At 42.8% G+C, this 25,414-nt stretch overlaps 1 protein-coding gene across 43 annotated transcripts in view; it reads right to left on the bottom strand.

The window, feature by feature from the left end:
* Positions 1 to 25,414, bottom strand: part of B3GNT2 (UDP-GlcNAc:betaGal beta-1,3-N-acetylglucosaminyltransferase 2) — a 398,515-nt gene that overhangs the window by 201,607 nt on the left and 171,494 nt on the right. For 27 of the 43 annotated variants that reach the window (XR_004352765.1, XR_004352798.1, XR_004352797.1 and 24 more), the window contains exon 1: positions 1,769 to 5,684. The exons of 7 other annotated variants lie outside the window; for them this stretch is intronic. The gene's annotated coding sequence lies outside the window, so the exon portion shown is untranslated. 9 more of the 43 variants (XR_004352782.1, XR_004352783.1, XR_004352778.1 and 6 more) reach the window with 9 other exon arrangements.

Genomic DNA, 25,414 nt, shown 5'->3' with positions numbered 1-25,414 from the left:
GCATTTTCTCTCCAGCTTGCTACAGTCCTCAGTGTCCTAATATTTCACAACACCATTTGCCACTTATACTCTCACCTGCACTGCCGTGTTTCTTATCATAGAGTTAAGAGAAACATGAACTATTTTTTATACCCTGAGCAGCATTTAGCATCATAGTTAAGAATATGGGCCCTAAAGGCAGACAGCCCTAAGGTTCTTTTGAATCTTGGTTCTTTTACTTTCTAGTTATGTGACTTTGGGCAAGCTGCTTAACTTCTCCAAGCCTAAAATTTCCTTATCTGTAAGATGAGCTTAATTCTGGAATCTACTTCATAGATTAAACCGCTAGGGCAGCCTCAAATAAGTGCCTCTGAGAGGGCTACACATCCTACCCAGCCTACTTTAATCTTTTATGTCACCCACCTGGCCCCCTGCAGGCGTTAAGTTCGTAACCTCTGGTTTGAATAAATATGTGTGTATCATTTCATAATGAATTATGTTAATAATTCAGAGCATGTCCGGAAGATTCTCTTCACCTTTGAAAATCATTTTATGGAGCACCCCTTAATGATCTGCACCAGCTGAGCCTTGAAACTAAGTAATAGACCAGGATCCTAAAGGGATTGTGGAACTTAATTTCTGCTCAAATGCTGCCTTGGAGTAAGATGATATCCCTGTCTCAATAGACAGAATGTCTTCATGAAAAGCAAACCACAAAGTGTGAGAAGATATTTACAACATATGTTGCTGCAGAGGATTTAGTATCCAAAATAATAAGGAATTTCTATGTACTAATACTAAAAAGCTCTATAGAAAAATGGGCAAAAAGATGAACAGGCAATTCACAGAGGAAGAAACAGGGCCGATCTATAAACATAGGAAAAGATACTCAATTCCATAAGAATCTAGAAAATAAATGTTAAAACCAGAAATAAAATATCATTTTATACCCATCATATCAGCAAAAATTTTACAGTCTACCAATACTACAATCACTACCAAGTCTATGCATTGCCAGTTGAGTATAGATTGGCCTGGCCTCTTTGAAGAGCATTTGGAACTCTCTGGAAAATCCATTTATCTAAGATCCCAGGGGTTTCACTCCTAGGAATCAACCCTAGAGAAATCCTTGCAGAGGCGCACCAAAAGGCAGGCACAAAAATGTTTACAGCCCCATTGTTTGCAATAGCCAAAATTGATAACAACTTAAATGTTTATCAGCAGAATAAATTATGACATATTTATACAACAGGGTAATATGCAGTCACTACATCCATCAACAAAAATGATTCTCAAAACATGTTAGATACAAAAAGTTGCATAAGAATACATACATTATGATGTCATGTATATGAAACAGCATGCAAACCAGTACTACATAGTGGTTGGGGACACAGGTATAAAAATGTATGGGAATAGGGACTTCCCTGGTGGTGCAGTGGTTAAGAATCTGCCTGCCAATGCAGGGGACACAGGTTCAAGCCCTGGTCCGGGAGGATCCCACATGCCATGGAGCCACTAAGCCTGTGCACCACAACTACTGAGCCTGTGCTCTAGAGCCTGCGAGCCACAACTACTGAAGCCCTTGCGCCTATAGCCCATGCTCCGCAACAAGAGAAGCCACCGCAATGAGAAGCCCGTGCACCGCAACGAAGAGTAGCTCCCACTCGCCACAACTAGAGAAAGCCCGCGCGTGGCAACGAAGACCCAACACAGCCAAAAGTAAATAAATAAATGTTTTAAAAAAATGTACGGGAATAATAAATACCAAATTTAGGATATTGATTACCTCTGGAAAGAAGAGAGGGAAATGAGATCCGGGGTGGGTCTGCAAGGGGCTTCAGCTGTATGAGAACTGCTTGATTTCTTGAGTCAGGTGAGTACATCTGGCTGTGTGTTGAATTCATCTTTGTACCTTTTTGTATATGTTAAGTATTATAAAACAAATTTTTAAATAAATGACATTTCTTAATTTCTATAGTGCAGTTTTCCTTTTTTATTTCAGAATTAATTAAAACTTTTTCCAGGCTGTATTAGTTTCCTGTTGCTGTTCTAACAAATCACTAGAAATTTAGTGGCGCACGCATTCCTTATTTTAGAGCAATGGTCCCTTCCTCCATCTTCAAGGCCAGCAGCATAGCCCCTTCAGATCTCTTTCTGGCCTCTGTCTCTGTTACCACATGTCTGAATCTGACTCTCTTGCTCCCTTTTTAAGGACCCTTGTATTACACTGTCCACTCAGATAATCCAGGATAATCCTCCCACTACAAGTGCCTTAACTTGAACACATCTGCAAAACCCCTTTTGCCATGTACAGTGACATATTCACAGGTTTGGGAGTTAGAACACAAACACCTCTGGGGACATTTTCTGTCCGCCACACGGGCCTTAAACATTTTATAAGCTCTAGTGCAGGGCCTATTGTGCCCAGTGGAAAGCCCCTGGCCTGCTCAGCATCTAAATATCTGAATCGGTTTCCTTGCCCTGGTAGAGATCCTGATAGCCACAAAGCAATTAAAGGTAAGCCCCCAAGGCAAGGAATCACAGAGGCTGGAAATTCCCAAGCTGGAGAATGAATGGGTCCAGAACCACCTTCCTAGGAGCAGCCCAAGCGATCACTTTAAAACATAAACTTGATCATGTCCTTCTCCCATGCGAAACCCCATCATGGCTTCCCCTCAGCTTTAGAATAAGGAACAAAGCCCTTAAAGTGGGGTCCCACACAAAGGTGTCTCAACCTCAGCACGACTGACATTTGGGGCTGGGTCATCCTTTGTTGCCGGGGCTGGGCGTCCTGGGCACTGTGGTTTGTTTAGCAGCATCCGGGCCTCCACCCACTAGATGCCAGAGGCTCCCCCACCCCGGGCCCCTGCCACACACACTTGTGATAAGCAAGTTGTGACAACCGTGTTAAATGTCCCTGGGGCACAAAGTCGCCCTGTCCCCCACTCCTGTCCAAAGAGATCCTATAGGATCTGGGCCCTGCCCCTCTCTCCACCCTGGTCTCTCTTCTTTAGCCACCTAAAGGGCATCTCCCAGCTGAACACAGCAGGGTCCAGCTTTCTGCATACACTGTTCCCTCTTCCTGGATCGCCCCTTCCCACATCTCCTCACCTGGCAAGCTCTGTCCATATGTCTCAGTCTAACCATCTTCTGCTCAGACACCCCTGCATCCCCTTCTCAAATGACTGCTGAGTTCCACGGCAGCCCACCGCCTCTCCTGCAAACCCTCTTCACACCTGCCATCATTCGCCTGCCTTCTCCAACAGACTGCCACCTTCAGGAGGGCAGGGCCTGTGACTGTCTGGTCCCACTGACTACAGTGCTTATTGATTAGTGGCCACATGGTCTGTCCCATAATCAGAGGCCCAGGAATCAGACCTTGAAGCCAGATAAATCCTCAAGGAAGATCTGGGATTACTTACCTGCTCTGGGTTGTGTCTGGACTCTGCTGACTCCATTAAAGATTAAACAGTAACTCGGGGTGTGATCTGGAAAAGAGCCTTTTCCTAAGGGCAGTGAACTGAAGATTCAGAGGGCTACGCATCAGGAATCCTTTGCCCCAGGGGCTCCTGTTAAATTATGCCCCCACCCACCACCGGGGAAGGGCAGGCACCGTGAACTGGCACCAGCTGCCAGGACTCTTTGGGAAGAGAGCCAGACGGCGGTCACCTGCAGACGGGGAACAGCCCAGCAGGGAGAAAGCTGCCACTTGTCAGCTCTGGCACAACAGACCTCTGAAAGAACAGCACTCTCAAATAAGAGATATCTAGACCCCAGCCAGGTTCCCTTTGTGCACCCCAACCTGGGGCATGTAAATGCAGGCAAGGCAAAGATCTAACACATCACAGAAACTTGGCCACATCTCGCCAAAGGATCCATGCTTTACCTGATTCAAAACGTGTAACTGAGACTCTAAAACAGAATCGGCTGAACAATGCTAAAGGGACAAAGCCCAGTCTCTGGGCAGTAGGTGCCTGAATTTCCCACGACAGGAAAGCTGTCCTTGCCCTTTGCCTGGGTTCAGCCTGCTCTTCCCCCTTCCTCAGTCTCCCAGAGGCAGCCCTACCCCTGGCTGTCAACTATGTCACCAAAGCCATAGTCCTTGTGTTATTCTATACTTAATATGTTCCTTTAAACATACTTCATGTAAACATACATCCTCTCTCCTTAACAAAAATAGTTATTTTCTGATTATGTAAATAACGTATGTTCATTGTAAAAAAAAAAAAGCAAACACAACAAAATATAAGGAAGACAAAAAACCATGAGATCACCACCATCAACATACCTCTCTTTATCCAAATGCACACATAAATGTGATTTTACATACATAAAGTGAACTTCTTTGCTCAAATATCAAAAAGGAAACTTCCTATTAGCATCACTAACAGCAAACTGCCATCACTTGCCAGAATAGAAGGCAACTCCCCCAAAATAAATACAGTGAAAACAAAACAATGTGATTGACTATCTAGTCAGATACCATAGCTCCCAAGGCTGCAAAGCCTGAGGTCCAATCTCTAGGAGTTAAGAGGGGATTAGCAAGTGTTAGACAAGTCAGACCAAAGGGAGACTCTCTCCCAGATACCATTAGAAGGATTGAAAGAGAATTAAAAGAAAAAAAATCTTTCTCTACTCTGTTATCTGTTCCAAGTCTATGCAGTAGCTTAAACTTCTGAGGTGCCCTCAAGACCTCCCACATTCTGTGGAGAAGGCAGGGGCAGAACCCACCAATACCAGACCCTGCAGGGTTTGTGCAAGGCCTCGTGGAGGGGAAAGGCCCCCTAGGCACCAGCCACTTGCCCCCAGAAGCCTCAGAAAATAGCACTTCAGGGGCATCAGTCCCAGTCTGCCCTTCTCCCCCGACCCAGTCCCAGGCACCCCTCCTTCCCTAGCTCAAGCCGGGGCTGACAGGAGATTCCAGGCTTCCTTTTCCTTCTTCTTCACAAAGATTCTTCTGTCTCGGGAACCAACATTGCTGGGCAGGAGACCCAAAGTCCATGTGTGTCGTTTATCAGGACAAGCCTTCCTGCCACAGTCTGGGTCCCCTGAAAGGAAGGGGACAGCGAGCTCAGGGCCCAAAGAGGATGAGGCAAGCAAGGCACCCAGGGCGCAAAATTAAAGAAAGCGCTCATTCTCTGCTGCAGACCCTCACGCCCCGGAGAGTGGGCACCTCGCTTATCTCACCCTCTCCTGGGCCCTGGGCACCAGAGCCGAGCCTTGAACCACTCAATATGTGGTGCTGGGACAATTGGGTATCCGTGTGAAAAAGATAAAATCGGAGCCAATCTGCTCCTTCCTTATCCTACACCATACCCAAAAATAAATTCAGTGTGCAAAGGCCTAAAGATGAAAAAGAAAACATGAAAACTTTTAGACAATATAGGAGAAATCAAGCATACCTTGATGACTGGAGAGCAAGAAGAATTTCTTAAAGAGATATCATAAGTTAAAATGTTGATAAAGTCAACTATGTTAACGATTATCTGATTACTTAAGTCACCATTAACAAAGTTAAAAGACCAACTACAAGCTGGGAAAATACATGTGTACTGCATGTAACTGACAAAAGATTAGTAACCAGAATCTATGGGTTATTTAATCTTTTTAACAACATAAGAAAAAATAGACAAAAGACTGAACAGCAAACTCACAGAAGAGGGAACATCCAATAAATATACAAAGAGATGTTCAACCACACTACTAACCAGGGAAATGCAAGTTAAAATTGCAGTGAGGGCTTCCCTGGTGGTGCAGTGGTTGAGAGTCTGCCTGCTGATGCAGGGGACGCGGGTTCGTGCCCCGGTCCAGGATGGTCCCACATGCCACGGAGCGGCTAGGCCCGTGAGCCATGGCCACTGAGCCTGCGCGTCCGGAGCCTGTGCTCCACAACGGGAGAGGCCACAACAGTGAGAGGCCCGCGTACTGCAAAAAAAAAAAAAAATTGCAGTGAAATGCCAATTCACACCCATTTGGTTGGCAAAAATGCAGACATCTGATAATGCCAAGTAATAGTGAGATAATGAGGAAACAAGAACTCAGCCTGCTGGTGGGCGTGTGAATTAGGACCATCCTTAGGAAGGCAGTGGTGCTGTCCTGTAAGGGCAAAGATGTGTGTAAGGGCAAAGCCAGCCTCTTAACTGGCTTCTTTTGTCCTCAGTTCTTCTGAAACTTGGCATCCTACTTCACCTTTCTAGGGTTCAGCTCTGAACATAACCCCTTCCTCTTGAGATGCCTCCGGTGGTCCCCCATGGCCTACAAACAAGCATCAAATTCTTTTTTTTTTAAATAAATTTATTTTATTTATTTATTATTTTTGGCTGTGTTGGGTCTTCGTTGCAGCACGTGAGCTTTCGCTAGTTGCAGCGAGCAGGGGCTACTCTTTGTTGCAGTGCGCGAGCTTCTCGTTGCGGTGGCCTCTCTCATTGCAGAGCACAGGCTCTAGGCACGCGAGCTTTAGTAGTTGTGGTGCACGGGCTTCGGTAGTTGCAGTGCGCAGGCTCTAGAGCGCAGGCTCAGTAGTTGTGGCGCACGGGCTTAGTTGCTCCGTGGCATGTGGGATCTTCCTGGACCAGGGCTCGAACCCGTGTCCTCTGCATTGGCGGACGGATTCTTAATCACTGCGCCACCAGGGAAGCCCAAATTCTTTAATGACATTTTTGTGATGTAACCAACTCACCATCCGGTTTATATCCCACTCTGCCCTACATTCTTAATGCTCCTCCTGTAAAACTAACTGCACAGGCTGAAATATCTCTTAATCCTTAATCATATGAATCATATGAAATGTATAAATATGGGAGAGGTGGAGCTGGGAGATAATCTCATTGCATACCTTTACGTTACAGATGGGAACACTGAGGCCAGGCAGGCTGAATGTCTACCCAAGGCCACCCCGTGAGACAGAGAATCAGAAGAGACCCCAGCTTTTCCGAGTCCCTGATCAGGTGTCTTATCACTGTACATCTCCTCCCGGGCTGACACATCGCAGGCCTGGCTATGGGGGTACGAGGATCCCAATCCCCTTGGCTCCCTCCACATCACCCTACTTGACACAGCTGAGTAGTGACAGCCACCATTTGTCACAAAGTAAAAATATGCCAGAGAGCTGGACAGGCAAGTACTTTCTGTGCTGGCAGCTCGCCGGTCCTGAAGCATTATATCTCTGAACTGAGATGCCCTTGTGTTCCCTTTGTCAGCAGGGAGCAGCCAGATTTCTCTTTTGCTGTAACTGGGTTAGTCTTGTGGGTTTGCCCTCCTCTCAGCTGTCAAAAGAGATTATACAGAAAGGTACTGCTGCATCGACCACAGTTCAGGTGCTGGCTGAGGCTGAAGCAGGAGGAAATTTCCAAACGCATTCATTAATCACCCTAAGTACCCGGTGGCTGCTGGCTGCACCGCTTTCTTCCAGCTGCAATCACTTTTGCTCCAGCCAGAGCTCAGAGGTCTCCCTGTCAGCTGCAGCGCCCTCAGCAGGGGCCTGGGCACAAGCTCAGGAAGGGTGGGGATTTGGGCAGAACCCCAGAAGCCTGTGAGGGTCTGTACTCACCCCGCAAGTATCCCCTGCCTGAGAGGGCGTAACATTCAATAGCAAATTTTAAAGCAACAAGACATGAGGGAGACCACAGAGAAAAGAAAAAGGCTCTCCTCCTGCTTTTTGAACAAGGCGCCCTGCATTTTCATTTTGCACTGGGTGGCCCTGCTCCTAGCCCAGCAGTATCTTAGTCCATTCAGGCTGCTATAACAAAATAGCACACAGTGGGCTGCTTAAGAACAATAGAAATTTATATCTCACAGTTCTGGAGGCTGGAAGCCAGAGATCAGGGTCCCGGCATGGGCGGGTGAGGGTCACAGACTTCTCATTGTAGCTTCTCCAGGTGAAGAGGGCAGGGAGCTCTCCAGAGCCTCTTGTAACCACTAATCTAACTCACGAGGGCTCCACCCTCAAGATTTAAGCACTTCCCCAAAGCCCCACCTCCTAATACCATCACGTTGGAGGGGTTAGGATTTCAACATACAGATTTGGGGAGACACAAACATTCAGACCATAACAAGCAGTTTCTAAACTCTAACAGGTAGAAGCGGAACATCTGATTCCTCCATACCCCATCGGTGCCTATACAAGTGGAGCTGTTCTGGTGAGGCCCAGCCCTTAGGCCTCCTGCATCAGTACCTGGGAGGGGGTCTGTGGAGCCAGGTCTGTGAAGACCTCTGGCAGTCCACACCAGTGATCCTCAAACTTCAGTGGGCAAAAAATCACCTAGAGAATGTGTTAGAAAGGCAAATTCTTAGGCCCCAGACCCAGAGATTCTGACTCAGTAGGTCTGGGGCGGGGCCTGAGATTTTGCCCTTCAAACAGGTTCCAGGTGATGCCGAGGCTGCAGCCCCCATGGTCCACACTTGGAGGGACATCGGTAATTGCTCCACTTCACAGAGGAAGCAGCAGAGACTGGGTGTCTTGCCCGACAGCACACTCGTTAAGGGCAGGCACCACGGAACCCAGATATCCACACTCCCGACACCTCTTCGTGGCTCTCATAGTTTGAGGAAGGAGGGCATAACTTAGGACCAGACTGAAAGTTTCCCTCAATGCTTGTTAAGCAAATGAGTATTTTAGCAATTGTATAAACAGCTCCTCACTTCTCCCTCCGATCTATCTATGAGACAAGGCAAGTAGCACTGGGGAGCAGAGAGATCACCCTTCATCTGCTCTAAGCCTCAGTTTCCTTAGTGATAGCCAGTATTCATGAAGCACTTCCCAGGCATTTTACATACGTTGATCCTCTCCAAGAACCTAGGGAGTAGGTACCATTATTGCCTCCATTTTACAGGTGACGAAACTGGTACTCAGGAATGTGCTAATTTGATTAAAGTCACACAACCAGGGTGCACAGGCAGGATTTTAACAGATGCACTCTGACTCCATAGCCCAAACTTCTCACCACCCTGCCCTAAAGAAACTACCTTGTTGGGAACCCACAACTCAGTGCTGGCTGCCTTGCTGGAGGCCTTCCCATTTCCCTGCTCTCTAAGCCCTCCCACCTTTAGGGTCCAGCTCAACCCACAGCTTGCTTTGAAGACTGTGCTCAGATGTGGGGCAGCTCTGCTCATTTACGCTCCTTGGGCAGCTCTCTGGGTCTGATCCAATCCACCTGGCCCTCAACCAGCACTTCTCATGAGGGCAGTGCTGGCCTTAGAGTGGGTGAGAGGAGTCCCTGGCCTTGGCCCTCTGCTTTGGAGGGCCTTGCTCTGCCCCTTCTCTAGCCATGTCCTTTCCAGTGGGGTGGGAGTCGGGAGGGAGGGGGCAAGGACTTGAATCCCCTCTTTTAAAATGTTCTGAGTACCCGGGACCCTGAAATTCCCTGCATGAATGGCTGTGAAATCATCCCCTAGCCCACTCTTCCAAGGGCAGCATTGTTCTTAAGCTGGTTACACCAGCTTAAGATGTGCCCCCTCTAGGCCTGAAGGGCATCTAGGAGTAGGGAGTGGGGGAGGCAGAACTGACATGGAAGCTGGGGTGTCTATAAAGATGGACATGAAGCCCCTCAAGATTCCAGATGAAAAGGGGTTCAGAACAGAAAGTGAGTAGCTAACTGGGGGCCGTGACTGAAGTACAACTCTTCCAGCAGTGCCATTATATTAGTTTCCTATTGTTGTGTAACAAAGTGCTGCAAACTTAATGACTTAAAACAACACATATTTATTGTCTCACAGTTTCTGTGAGTTAGGAATCTAGGCAGGGAATAGCTGGGTCCTCTGTTTCATGGCCTCTCACAAGGTGTTGTCCAGGGCTGAGGTCTCACCTGAAGGCTTGTTTGGGGAAGCATCTGCTTCTAAACTCATGTAGCTATTGGCAGAATTTCAGTTCCTCAAGGGTCATTGGACTGCAGGGCTCAGTTCCTTGCTGGGTGTTGGACAGAGACCACCCCATGTACTTGCCACAGAGGCCTCTCCAACGTGGCAACTTGCTTCATCAAAACCAGGCAGGAAAAAAAAAAAAACAAAAAAAAAACAAAAAAACAAAAAAAACAAAAAAACCAGGCAGGGAAGGAGTTGGCTAGCAAGAGAGAAATCACTATCCTGTATAACCTAGACATAGATGTGACATCCCAACCCATTTAACACATTCTATTGGTTAGAAGCAAGTCATGGAAAACAACTATACTTAAATTTAAAAAGAAAGAAAGAAAGAAGCAAGTTGTGGCTCACATCCACACTCAAGAGGAGAGGATTCCACAAGAGTATAAGAGGTGGAGATCAGTGGACACCATCTTAGAAGCTGCCTGACACAGCCTTACCCAAGCAGAGAACTCCAAAGAATCACAGAGGGAATTCTACATTCAAACCTGGCCTTCTCTGGTGCTTTAAAGTTATATTTATTAAGGGAGGCAAATAAATATTTTAGTCAACAGTATGTTAGCTTGAGTTACAGCTTTTAAGTATTTGACATATGGGATGTAGGCCACTTTTGATACTCTCATCCTGGTCCCATAAATATTAGGACAGTCCTGCTTCTGTGCATTTGTCCTGGCTGCCACTTCAGACAGGCAAGGCCTTGTTGGAAGGGTCCTGTCTCCTTATTGTTTGCCCTACACACAGCCTAGCATGCCATCATGTGAGAAGCAATCAGTAAAGTCTGCCTGGCCATATGCTGGCAGCTGCCCGGCTCCAGTGGTGGCCCTCTTCCAGCCGCTGCCATGAGGCAGCTGTGCTGATTTGAAACCTCAGTAGTTTGGTTTCCTCATGAGCAAGAAAAGAGGGTCCCGCATGGTACAGAAAGAAAATGAGAGGAGCAAAATCTACCACATCAGCAAGGCAAAGATGACTCCTGGGCTTCCCTGGTGGCGCAGTGGTTGAGAGTCCGCCTGATGATGCAGGGGACGTGGGTTCGTGCCCCAGTCCGGGAGGATCCCACATGCCATGGAGCGGCTGGGCCTGTGAGCCATGGCCGCTGGGCATGTGCGTCCGGAGCCCATGCTCTGCAACAGGAGAGGCCACAACAGTGAGAGGCCCGTGTACCGCTAAAAAAAAGATTCCTTCCAGGGGAGCAAAACTCTGCCTCTAGATAGGGTTTCCTTGGTGACTCAGTAGTTAAGAATCCGCCTACCAAAAAAAAAAAAAGAATCCGCCTACCAATGCAGGGGACACGGGTTCAAGCCCTGGTCAGGGAAGATCCCACATGCCACAGAGCAACTAAGCCCGTGCACCACAACTACTGAGCCTGCGCTCTAGAGCCCGTGAGCCACAACTACTGAGCCTGACCCACAACTATTGAAGCCCGTGCGCCTAGAGCCCATGCTCCACAATAAGAGAAGACACCACAATGAGAAGCCCACAACAAAGAGCAGCCCCCACTCGCCGCAACTACAGAAAGCCCGCATGAAGCAACGAAGACCCAACATAGCCAAAAAAAAACTCTGCCTTTAGATGAAAACATAATTATTAGGTTTCTTTCTATTTTTTATTTTATATTTATTATAAAAATAATGAATATGGTTTATTTTTTTCATCTATAGGAAACAAAAGAGCCACAGTTTCACCATTAAACTCCCTTTGTCATGTGTGTGTGTACACAGCATATACATATATGTACATGTATACTCATATATACTTATATATGTATTTTAATTTTGTAATGTAATATATTGCATTAACATAATTTTGTATGTAGTATATTTTAAATTTCCTTCTCCAGAAAATGTTTTTTATGCATAGCTGCTGCTAGTGGTATTGTTGTTAAATTTGTGTGATTTGGGGGCTTTACAAAAAATAAAAGATCATACTGTCTATTCAGTTATATATCTACTTTTTCAGGACAGTGAATATTTTTTCTATATTAAAGAGGTAGAATTTAAAAATAACTTAAAAATAGATGATAGATTCACAAAGTCAAAAAAGTACTCAGTGAAAAGTCTCCCTCCCTATCCCCAGTTCACATCCCCAGCAGTAACCAATGTTAACAGATCCTTCTATGTTCTTCCAAAAATAATTTTATATACATAAGCAAATATATAAATAACTTCTCTTCTTTTCCACCTTCTACATAGTGGTAGTATCTTATGCACACCATTCTGCACTCAATATATCTTGGAGATAGTTCCATATCTTTATATACCAATGGTTCTCCACCTTGGCTGAATATTAGAATTATCTGAGTAGCTTTAAAAAATTCTGGATGCCCAAGCCACACCCCAAACCAATTAAATTAGAATCTACGGGGGTGGGAGGCACACACATCAGGATTTTTTAACCTCCTTTAGGTACAGCCAAGGTTGTGTACTACTTATATAAAGAGCTTCCTGAGAAAGGAAATGAAAGGAAGAGGAAATATGATACTTCCATTATTGCTTACAAAAGAAAATTAGGGTGACCAACTGTCCTGGTTTTCCAGGCACTGAGGGGTTTCCAAGGAAAGGTGAGCTGCTTACCTTACAAAGAAAATTTGTAAAACTTCAATTTAATGTAGTACTAGATGTCTTTAGCCAGAGCAATTAGTCAAGAAAAAGAAATAAAATGAATTCAAACCAAATTGGAAAAAAGAAAGTAAAGTTATCTCTGATTACAGATGACATGATCTTATATATAGAAAAGGCTGGTGAGGGGTATGGTAAATAAGACTCTTTTGTACCCTGGTGGTGCAGTGGTTGAGAGTCCACCTGCCGATGCAGGTGACACGGGTTTGTGCCCAGGTCCGGGAAGATCCCACATGCTGCGGAATGGCTGGGCCCATAAGCCATGGCTGCTGAGCCTGCGTGTCCGGAGCCTGTGCTCCGCAACGGGAGAGGCCACAACGGTGAGAAAAAAAAAAGACTCTTTTGTTATGTGGTTAAGCGTCTCTCAGGTGATAAGCATTGTCTCCAAAGTAGCTCTCTTCTTGGTATGGAGACATCTTTGCAAATGCAAATTTCCTTCATAAATGTAAATTTCCTTTACAAAAGGGGAAATCCTTTATTTTTAGACAAGTGGAGGAGGTAAAGAGCTTTTCCTGAGTCTTCTGGTCCTCAATTGCCTTTAAATTAGCTCAAAATAATCCGTATGTGCCAAAGTGGCATATTTTGGGGTGATATTCTGGTACCCTCCATAATTCTTCAATAAGAATTTATTTAAAACTTCAATAAATTCCAAAAAGACTATAGATACCATTCTCTAATCATAATGTAACAAAACTAGAAATTGATTATAGAACCAGAAAATAAAAAGACCTTACTGCTTGGATATCTATAACCATCCCTCAACCCAAAAGCCCAAAACCCTCTTTCCTTTGTGTATATATTTGTGTACATTTGTATATATTCCTAAAATGGAATATGAGCCTCATCATCTGGCCTCCTTCTTGAGTCTCATATCTTTGTGAAACACCTCCTGCATATCGAACCTAGGAGGGTAAAAGAAAAAGTTCTTTTTTTCTACTACAATTACACTACTTTTGAGTTCACTGAAGTTTTTTTGGTGAACTAATTACTGTAAAGTCAATTTAATTTCATGTAACCAGAGACACATGAAAATAAAATAAATATTTAGTTTTCAGATTATGTTTAATATATATCAAGCAGCTCTATTTAAAAAAATTATATTACTTAGGTCTTACCTTAGCATGGCCTAAAAGAGAGGTAAATGATCTCCCTTACTGATGTTTCTATTTTTCCTTGTATTTCCTCTAGCTTTTGCTTTATTAATGTGTATTATTTGTTACATAGATGTTAAATGTTATATATCACGTAGATTAAAAAGAGTTATATCACGAATTTCACAACTTTATTATCCTAGAACTCATTCAAGTCTAGTATTAAGATAATCATCTCTGCTAAACTTTTACACTTACTTGGTAAAAACATATTTTCTCATCCTTTCACTTTCAATCTTTCTTAATCATTTTATCATTAGGTTTTACTTTGTGATCTAATATTGAGAGTCTCTTTTAACAGGTCAATTTGGCCTAATTACACTTATTGCTATGACAATTACGTTTGGTTCTATAGGTTTTGTTTCATTATTGTGTTTGTGTTTTCAGTGATAATTTGGAAAGTTGGTGTTTCTTATGTAGTAATTACCTTTAGGGGCTTGTTAAAAAATAACTATCCCAGAGAGAGGGGGAAGACGGTGGAACAGTAAGACGCGGAGATCACCTTCCTCACCACAAATACATCAGAAATACATCTACACGTGGAACAACTACAGAACACCTACTGAACGCTGGCAGAAGACCTCAGACCTCCCAAAAGGCAAGAAACTCCCCACGTAACTGGGTAGGGCAAAAGAAAAAAGAATAAACAGAGACAATGGAATAGGGATGGGACCTGCACCAGTGGGAGGGAGCCGTGAAGGAGGAAAGGTTTCCACACACTAGAAGCCCCTTCACGGGCAGAGACTGCGGGTGGCGGAGCGGGGGAGCTTTGGAGTGGCAGAGGAGAGCGCAGCAACGGGGGTGCGGAGGGCAAAGCGGAGAGATTCCAGCACAGAGGAGCGGTGCCGACCAGTACTCACCAGCCCGAGAGGCTTGTCTGCTTACCCGTCGGGGTGGAGGGGCTGGGACCTGAGGCTCGGGTTTCGGTCGGAGCGCAGGGAGAGGACTGGCGGCGTGAACACAGCCTAAAGGGGTTTGTGCACCACGGCTAGCCGGGAGGGAGTCCGGGGAAAAGTCTGGACCTGCCGAAGAGGCAAGAGACTTTTTCTTCCCTCTTTGTTTCCTGGTGCGCGAGGACAGGGGATTAAGAGCGCTGCTTAAAGGAGCTCCAGAGACGGGCGCAAGCCGCAGCTATCAGTGCGGACCCCAGAGACGGGCATGAGACGCTAAGGCTGCTGCTGCCACCACCAATAAACCTGTGTGCGAGCACAGGTCACTCTCCACACCTCCCTTCCGGGTAGCCTGTGCAGCCCACCACTGCCAGGATCCCCGGGATCCAGGGACAACTTCCCCGGGAGAACGCACGGTGCGCCTCAGGCTGGTGCAATGTCAGGCCGGCCTCTGCTGCTGCAGGCTCACCCCGGACTCCGTACCCCTCCCTCCCCCCAAACCTACAGCCTGCAAAAAGGAGACCCCAAAGAGAGTAAGATAAGCAAAATGAGAAGACAGAAAAACACACAGCAGATGAAGGAGCAAGATAAAAACCCACCAGACCTAACAAATGAAGAGGAAATAGGCAGTCTACCTAAAAAAGAATTCAGAATAATGTTAGTAAAGATGATCCAAACTCTTGGAAACATAATAGAGAAAATGCAAGAAACATTTAACAAGGACCTAGAAGAACTAAAGATGAAACAAGCAACAATGAACAACACAATAAATGAAATTAAAGAAACTCTAGAAAGGGGCTTCCTTGGTGGCGAGGTGGTTAAGAGTCCGCCTGCCGATGCAGGGAACAGGGGTTCATGCCCCGGTCCGGAGAATCCCACATGCCACGGAGCGGCTGGGCCCGTGGGCCATGGCCGCTGAGCCTGCACGTCCGGAGCCTGTGCTCTGCAGCAGGAGAGGAGGAGAGTCCACAACAGTGAGAGGCCTGCATATCGCAAAAAAAAAAAAACAAACAAACAAACTCTAGAAGGGATCAATAGCAGAATAACTGAGGCAGAAAAATGGATAAGTGACCTGGAAGATAAAATAGTGGAAATAACTACTGCAGAGCAGAATAAAGAAAAAAGAATAAAAAGAACAGAGAACAGTCTCAAAGACCCCTGGGACAACATTAAATGCACCAACATTCGAATTATAGGGGTTCCAGAAGAAGAAGAGAGAAAGAAAGGGACTGAGAAAATATTTGAAGAGATTATAGTTGAAAACTTCCCTAATATGGGAAAGGAAATAGTTAATCAAGTCCAGGAAGCACAGAGAGTCCCATACAGGATAAATTCAAGGAGAAACACACCAAGACACATATTAATCAAACTGTCAAAAATTAAACACAAAGAAAACATATTTAAAGCAGCAAGGGAAAAACAACAAATAACACACAAGGGAATCCCCATAAGGTTAACAGCTGATCTTTCAGCAGAAACTCTGCAAGCCAGAAGGGACTGGCAGGACATATTTAAAGTGATAAAGGAGAAAAAACTACAACCAAGATTACTCTACCCAGCAAGGATCTCATTCAGATTTGATGGAGAAATTAAAACCTTTAAGACAAGCAAAAGCTGAGAGAGTTCAGCACCACCAAACCAGCTTTACAACAAATGCTAAAGGATCTTCTCTAGGCAAGAAACACAAGAGAAGGAAAAGGCCTATAATAACAAACCCAAAACAATTAAGAAAATGGGAAAAGGAACATACATATTGATAATTACCTTAAATGTAAATGGATTAAATACTCCCACAAAAAGACACAGACTGGCTGAATGGATACAAAAACAAGACCCATATATATGCTGTCTACAAGAGACCCACTTCAGACCTAGAGACACATACAGACTGAAAGTGAGGGGATGGAAAATGATATTCCATGCAAATGGAAACCAAAAGAAAGCTGGAGTAGCAATTCTCATATCAGACAAAATAGACTTTAAAATAAAGACTATTAGAAGAGACAAAGAAGGACACTACATAATGATCAAGGGATCGATCCAAGAAGAAGATATAACAATTGTAAATATTTATGCACCCAACATAGGAGCGCCTCAATACATAAGGCAAATACTAACGGCCATAAAAGGAGAAATCAACAGTAACAAATTCATAGTAGGGGACTTTAACACCCCACTTTCACCCATGGACAGATCATCCAAAATGAAAATAAATAAGGAATCACAAGCTTTAAATGATACATTAAATAAGATGGACTTAATTGATATTTATAGGACATTCCATCCAAAAACAACAGATTACACATTTTTTCTCTAGTGCTCATGGAACACTCTCCAGGATAGATCATATCTTGGGTCACAAATCAAGTCTTGGTAAATTTAAGAAAATTGAAATTGTATTAAGTATCTTTTCCGACCACAGTGCTATGAGACTAGATATCAATTACAGGAAAAGATCTGTAAAAAATACAAACACATGGAAGCTAAACAATACACTATTTAATAACGAAGTGATCACTGAAGAAATCAAAGAGAAAATCAAAAAATATCTAGAAACAAATGACAAGGGAGACACGACGACCCAAAACCTATGGGATGCAGCAAAAGCAGTTCTAAGAGGGAAGTTTATAGCAATACAATCCTACCATAAGAAACAGGAAACATCTCGAATAAACAACCTAACCTTGCACCTAAAGCAATTAGAGAAAGAAGAACAAAAGAACTCCAAAGTTAGCAGAAGGAAAGAAATCATAAAGATCAGATCAGAAATAAATGAAAAAGAAATGAAGGAAACAACAGCAAAGATCAATAACACTAAAAGCTGGTTCTTTGAGAAGATAAACAAAATTGATAAACCATTAGCCAGACTCATCAAGAAAAAAAGGGAGAAAACTCAAATCAATAGAATTAGAAATGAAAAAGGAGAAGTAACAACTGACACTGCAGAGATACAAAAGATCATGAGAGATTACTACAAGCAACTCTATGCCAATAAAAATGGACAACCTGGAAGAAATGGACAAATTCTCAGAAATGCATAACCTGCCAAGACTGAATCAGGAAAAAATAGAAAATATGAACAGACCAATCACAAGCACTGAAATTGAAACTGAGATGAAAAATCTTCCAACAAACAAAAGTCCAGGACCAGATGGCTTCACAGGCGAATTCTATCAAACATTTAGAGAAGAGCTAACACCTATCCTTCTCGAACTCTTCCAAAATATAGCAGAGGGAGGAACACTCCCAAACTCATTCTACGAGGCCACCATCACCCTGATACCAAAACCACACAAGGATGTCACAAAGAAAGAAAACTACAGGCCAATATCACTGAGGAACATAGATGCAAAATTCCTCAACAAAATACTAGCAAACAGAATCCAGCAGCACATTAAAAGGGTCATACACCATGATCAAGTGGGGTTTATTCCGGGAATGCAAGGATTCTTCAGTATATGCAAATCAATTAATGTGATACATCATATTAACAAATTGAAGGAGAAAAACCATATGGTCATCTCAATAGATGCAGAGAAAGCTTTCGACAAAATTCAACACCCATTTATGATAAAAACCCTCCAGAAAGTAGCCATAGAGGGAACTTTCCTCAATATAATAAGGGCCATATATGACAAACCCACAGCCAACATCATCCTCAATGGTGAAAAACTGAAACCACTTCCACTAAGATCAGGAACAAGACAAGGTTGCCCACTCTCACCACCTTCATTCAACATAGTTTTGGAAGTTTTAGCCACAGCAATCAGAGAAGAAAAGGAAATAAAAGGAATCCAAATCGGAAAAGAAGAAGTAAAGCTCTCACTGTTTGCAGATGACATGATACTATACATAGAGAATCCTAAAGATGCTACTAGAAAACTACTAGAGCTAATCAATGAATTTGGTAAAGTAGCAGGATACAAAATTAATGCACAGAAATCTCTGGCATTCCTATACATTAATGATGAAAAATCTGAAAGTGAAATCAAGAAAACACTCCCATTTACCACTGCAACAAAAAGAATAAAATATCTAGGAATAAACCTACCTAAGGAGACAAAAGACCTGAATGCAGAAAATTGTAAGACACTGATGAAAGAAATTAACGATGATACAAATAGATGGAGAGATATACCATGTTCTTGGATTGGAAGAATCAACATTGTGAGAATGACTCTACTACCCAAAGCAATCTACAGATTCAATGCAATCCCTATCAAACTACCACTGGCATTTTTCACAGAACTAGAAAAAAAATTTCACAATTTGTATGGAAACACAAAAGACCCGGAATAGCCAAAGCAATCTTGAGAACGAGAAATGGAGCTGGAGGAATCAGGCTCCCTGACTTCAGACTATACTACAAAGCTACAGTAATCAAGACAGTATGGTACTGGCACAAAAACAGAAATATACATCAATGGAACAGGATAGAAAGCCCAGAGTTAAACCCACACACATATGGTCACCTTATCTTTGATAAAGGAGGCAGGAATGTACAGTGGAGAAAGGACAGCCTCTTCAATAAGTGGTGTAGGGAAAACTGGACAGGTACATGTAAAACTATGAGATTAGATCACTCCCTAACACCATATACAAAAATAAGCTCAAAATGGATTAAAGACCTAAAAGTAAGACCAGAAACCATCAAACTCTTAGAGGAAAACATAGGCAGAACACTCTATGACATAAATCACAGCAAGATCCTTTTTGACCCACCTCCTAGAAAAATGGAAATAAAAACAAAAATAAACAAATGGAACCTAATGAAACTTCAAAGTTTTGCACAGCAAAGGCACAAACAAGACCAAAAGACAACCCTCAGAATGGGACAAAATATTTGCAAATGAAGCAACTGACAAAGGATTAATCTCCAAAATTTAGAAGCAGCTCATGCAGCTCAATAACAAAAAAACAAACAACCCAATCCAAAAATGGGCAGAAGACCTAAATAGACATTTCTCCAAAGAAGATATACAGAATGCCAACAAACACATGAAAGAATGCTCAACATCATTAATCATTAGAGAAATGCAAATCAAAACTACAATGAGATATCATCTCACACCGGTCAGAATGGCCATAATCAAAAAATCTAGAAAACAATAAATGCTGGAGAGGGTGTGGAGAAAAGGGAACACTCTTGCACTGCTGGTGGGAATGTGAATTGGTACAGCCACTATGGAGAACAGTATGGAGGTTCCTTAAAAAACTAAAAATAGAACTACCATATGACCCAGCAATCCCACTACTGGGCATATACCCTGAGAAAACCATAATTCAAAAAGAGTCATGTACCAAAATGTTCATTGCAGCTCTATTTACAATAGCCAGGACATGGAAGCAACCTAAGTGTCCATCAACAGATGAATGGATAAAGATGTGGCACATATATACAAAGGAATATTACTCAGCCATAAAAAGAAATGAAATTGAATTATTTGTAGTGAGGTGGATGGACCTAGAGTCTGTTATACAGAGTGAAGTAAGTCAGAAAGAGAAAGACAAATACCGTATGCTAACACATATATATGGGATTTAAGAAAAAAAATGTCATGAAGAACCTAGGGGTAAGACAGGATTAAAGACTCAGACCTGCTAGAGAATGGACTTGAGGATATGGGGAGGGGGAAGGGTAAGCTGTAACAAAGTGAGAGAGTGGCATGGACATATACACACTACCAAACGTAAAATAGATAGCTAGTGGGAAGCAGCCGCATAGCACAGGGAGATCAGCTCGGTGCTTTGTGACCACCTAGAGGGGTGGGATAGGGAGGGTGGGAGGGAGGGAGACGCAAGAGGGAAGAGATATGTGAACATATGTATATGTATAACTGATTCACTTTGTTATAAAGCAGAAACTAACACACCATTGTAAAGCAATTATACTCCATTAAAGATGTAAAAAACAAAAACCTATCCCTTAATTAATACTTGGTTCAAAAAGGAAAAAGAAAGAGGAACTGTAGACTATCTAGAAAAAAATGTTAATAAAAACTATATATCGGGGCTTCCCTGGTGGTGCAGTGGTTGAGAGTCCGCCTGCCGATGCAGGGGACACGGGTTCGTGCCCCGATCCGGGAAGATCCCGTATGCCACAGAGCGGCTAGGCCCGCAGTCCATGGCCGCTGAGCCTGCACGTCCGGAGCCTGTGCTCCGCAATGGGAGAGGCCACAACAGTGAGAGGCCCGCATACCGCAAAAAAAAAAAAAAAAAACAAAAAAAAAAAAACTATATATCAAAACCCATAAGATATAGCTAAAACAGTTCTCAGAGGAATAATATATACTATAAAATACTTCAGTTATATAAATAAATAAATTAAGCATAAAACTCATGAAAGTCGTGGGGAAAAAGAAAATTATCCCTAAGGAAAGTAAAAGGAAGAAATTAATCAAGGTGAAATGAATTCGAAAATATAAAAATTATAGCACTAATAGATAAATTTATTATCTGGTTCTTTGAAAAATCCAAGAAAGAAAGAAAACGAAAGAAAGACAACATCCCCAAAGAAAAGCAAACAAAGGACATAAACAATTCATAGAAAAGAACATACAAAGGGTTCTTAAACATATATAAAGATGCCTAACCTTACTCATAAAAAGGTGATATGTAATTTAAAACTATACTAAGATAAATAGGCACATGAAAAGATGCTCAACATCATTAGTCATCAGAGAAATGCCAATCAAAACCACAATGAGATCCAGCTTCATGTCCACTAGGATAGCTGTAAAAAAAAAAACAAGTGTTGGCAAGGCTGTGGAGAAATTGGAACCCTCCTACATTGTTGGTAGGGATGTAAAAATGGTGCAACCACTGTGGAAAACAGTTTGGCAGTTCTGCAAAAGATTAAACATAGAGTTACCAGCAGACCCAGCAATTCCACTCTTAGGTATAGAGCCGAAAGAATTGAAAACATATGCTCACACAAATACTTGTACCCAAATGTTCATAGCAGCATTATTCATAATAGCCAAAAAATGGAAACAACCTAAATGATTAATGGGTAAATAAAATGTGTTATTCAATTGAATATTATTAGGCAATAAAAAGAAATGAAGTACTAATGCATGCTACAACATGAACCTGAAAACATTATGCTAAATGAAAGAAGCCAGTCACAAATGACCACATATTGTATGATTCCATTTATATGAAATTTCCAGAATAGGCAAATCTATAGAGGCAGGAAGTAAATTAATGGTTGCCTAGGACTGGGCAGTGGCAAATGGGGTGTGACTGCTAATGGGTACAGGGTTTCTTTTTGGAGTGATGAAAATGTTCTAAAACTGATTGTGATGATGGCTGCACAACTTTGCTAATATACCAAAAACCAGTGAACTGTACACTGGAAGTGACGGTACAGTTCCAAAATAAGAGCTGCCTCTGCTCTTCCTCAATGACTCCTTTGTTTTAGAAAACTGAAAGTTTTCTTCCCTTTCTTTGAGACCTCTCTCATTCATGAATGTTTCCCCTATTGCCCTAGTCTGAAAAAAATGATCTCCTTGGGGCTTCCCTGGTGGCGCAGTGGTTGAGAGTCCGCCTGCCGATGCAGGGGACGTGGGTTCGTCGTGCCCCAGTCCGGGAAGATCCCACATGCCGCGGAGCGGCTGGGCCCGTGAGCCATGGCCGCTGAGCCTGCGCGTCCAAGCCTGTGCTCCGCAACGGGAGAGGCCACAACAGTGAGAGGCCCGCATACTGAAAAAAAAAAAAATCTCCCTAATTGCCAGGTGCATTTTGCCCTAGATGGTATTTAGTCATAGGGTGCTCTTTGCAAGGATCAGTTAGATTTTGTAAACTAGAGAATTAATGGAAGTTCCAGTGGTTTTATCTTGGAATTCTAGGTCTGAACAAACTGGTGTTGCACATTTGAGTTTCGATAGTATGTGAAACATATCATGGCTCGGTCTGGCACAGTATATCTGTTCTGTGAGTCAGGATATGTTTGACAAGTTGGGGTTTCTGTTTCAATTCTCAGTCCTTTACATTTACTTGGTCCCTGGTAGGTGCTCAATAAATATTTGTTGAATGACTAAAAAAATCAATATGTTGTTGGCAGTGGGACAAAAATAGTACAACTTCTTTGTTGGTTACAGTTTGGCAAAATCTATAAAAAATACAAATACACACCCCCTTGACCTCCTAGTAGTTCCACTTCTAGGAAATAATCCTGCAGATAACTTCAACATGTGCAAAGGGCCACCTGATAAGGTTATTCATTGCAATCACAAGAGACCAAAGTCTCCGAAATTTCCATAATAGGAGACTGCTTAATTAAACTATGATACACACACACAATGGAATAAAATGCAGATACAAAAAATAATGAGAAAGTTCTCATGATACAGAATATCTGAGATGTATTCACTCAGTTCCAACTACAATGGCTGTCTTGTTGATCCTCACAGCAAGTCTTTTCCTCCCTCAGGGCCTCAGCATGGGAAGTTCCCTCTGCTTTGACTGTTCAACTCCAGATACATGCATGGCTCACTCCCTCATTTTCTTCAGGCCTTGGCTCAAATACCACTTAACCTGCGAGGCTTCTGCTGACCACACCATGTAAAATAGCAACAATTCCTCTACAAACACACACACACACACACACACACACACACACACACACTACCTATCCCCTTATCTTGCTTTTTTCCACAGCACTTACCACATATCACTATATATTTACCTGTTTATTTATGTCCCACAAAAATGCAAGCTTCATGAAGGGAAGAAATGTTTTGGTCACTACCAAATTCCAAATGACTAAAAGAGTGCTTGGCACATAGCAGGTACTCAGTAAATATTTATTGAATAAATGAATGTATTATGTGAAAAGAAAAGATGCTGGGTAGTGTTTTTCAATATGCTTCTATTTGTGTTTTTTAAAAGACTATCCATGTAAATGCTTCTATGTGCATGAAATATCTTTTAAAGTGTTACAGAAGAAGTAGGACATGCTGGTCGCCTGCAGGAAAGAGAACTTGATGGCTGGGAGACAGAGTGGGAAGCTGGCTTTTCACGATACTCTATTTGCAGATTATTAATTAGCCAAAGACTTTCAAAGTAAAAAGGAAAGCTCTCGTGTCATTTCTTTCTCTTTATGGCTCCATAGTAGGCTGCTGTGTGTTTGTAGGATAAGCCATTTCATCAGTCCTCTTCTGATGGACAATTATTTCCAAACTTCTGCTATCAAAAATCAGGGAGTCTAGATATTTACTTTTCACATGTCATAACAAAAAGGATGCTGAGGTCTTTTTATGACTCCCGAACTTTGGTTCTAAATCCATGCAGTTGAAAGTATAACCCACACCCCAGACTAAACAAAAGTCTCCTACAGGATTTGATGGCTGGAAGCGGGGCTGCCTCAGCAAGCAGCGGGTCCTAGAAAAGGGAGAATGTCATTATCTTTATTTAAGATTTTTATAATCTCATTCGTAAATTCACCCAATCCCTGAGCCTGTGGACATTTACTAATTACCAGGATAGTAGGGCTGTCTTACAAAAGGGGGAAAAACCAAAACAACAAGCTTCTACCAAGATGTGAAGACAGCTCAGTAGTCCTAATTCTAACAACGAAAGAGTCTGCACTGGACATTGAGAGTCTTGGTTCTGCTACTGAGGAGCTGTGTGATCTTGAAGAAATCACTTCCCCTCTCTGGGCCTCCACTGCCTCAATCCAGGGATAAGGAACCTGTTCTACTTCCTCCCATTCTACACTGAGTGACTTGTGGCAGCTACTAGATGTACAGATCTGACGGGGCTGTCACTTTGCAGTGGTTCCTGTAGGTAAATAGGGCTCTGGGCTGTGTTGGGAGGGAAGTGCAAACAGAAAAGCAGCTGCCTTCATTTCCAGAAGTGACACCTGTACCTACTCAGGGGGATGGGCGAGCAAAGGCCCAGGTGACTCCAGGGGTGCAGAGTAGTGGGCAAGAGCATCAGCCACAGGGGCATCAGGGCCCAGGCCCCACGGAGTCGCTCTGGCAGCAGTCTGTGTGGCTCTTTCTCCAGCCCCATCAGGGGCCCAGAGTGTCCCAGGGGTCTCACCCCCGTGAAGAGTCTGACAAGCACAGATTTCTGGAAATGACTCTGCACTGTTCTGCTGCCTAATCTGAAAACAGACGCTGGAGAGAGGCTGACAGGCACATTTTCACCACCCCTAAGTCTCTCAAGTGCAAATGAAGGCCACGTACATTCTTATTCTTTGGATCTGTAATTAAATCTTCATTTAGTAAAAACATATAAAGTTGCAGGGATTTCAATGAACCTGTTCAAGTCATGAATTTGATGAGAATACTTTTCTTGCTCTTTTTCAGTTTTTAATCAGCAATTAAATGTTCATTAGATAATTTCTGAAGTTCTCTGCTCACATATTTTATGAGAAACCTACTCAACAGAAGATTGCACTTTCAGTGTTTCTGGTTTTTAAAAATTTAAGCAGATCATCTTTTTGAATACCTTTCCTTTTCTGGCTTTTTTCTTTTCTGGGCTACACAGTCATATTTTCTAAACCAATCCCAACGCAACTTGTACTCATTCCCAATGATCTAAGAGTTTACAAAATAAAGTTGTTCTTCTAAAACATTCAAACTTATTGATATTACAAAGCAAAACACAAGAACTTTAATTAATAAATATAAAACTTAAAAATCAAAAGTATTTAAATAAAGCTGAATATTTTATTTATATGTTTTACTTTTCAATATTGCTTCTGTTTTATGTTTTGGTTTTTTGACCCAGAGGCATGGGGGATCTTAGCTCCTTGACCAGGGATCAAACCCACACCCCTTGTATTGGAAGGCGAAGCCTTAACCACTGGACTGCCAGGGAAGTCCCTTACTTTTCAATTAAATCTTATTAAATATTATTATAAAAATAAAACTTCGGGGCTTCCCTGGTGGCGCAGTGGTTGAGAGTC

The sequence above is a fragment of the Phocoena sinus genome, chromosome 13 (assembly GCF_008692025.1).
Source record: "Phocoena sinus isolate mPhoSin1 chromosome 13, mPhoSin1.pri, whole genome shotgun sequence".
NCBI lineage: Eukaryota > Metazoa > Chordata > Mammalia > Artiodactyla > Phocoenidae > Phocoena > Phocoena sinus.
This window is presented reverse-complemented; position numbering and strand designations above follow the sequence as displayed.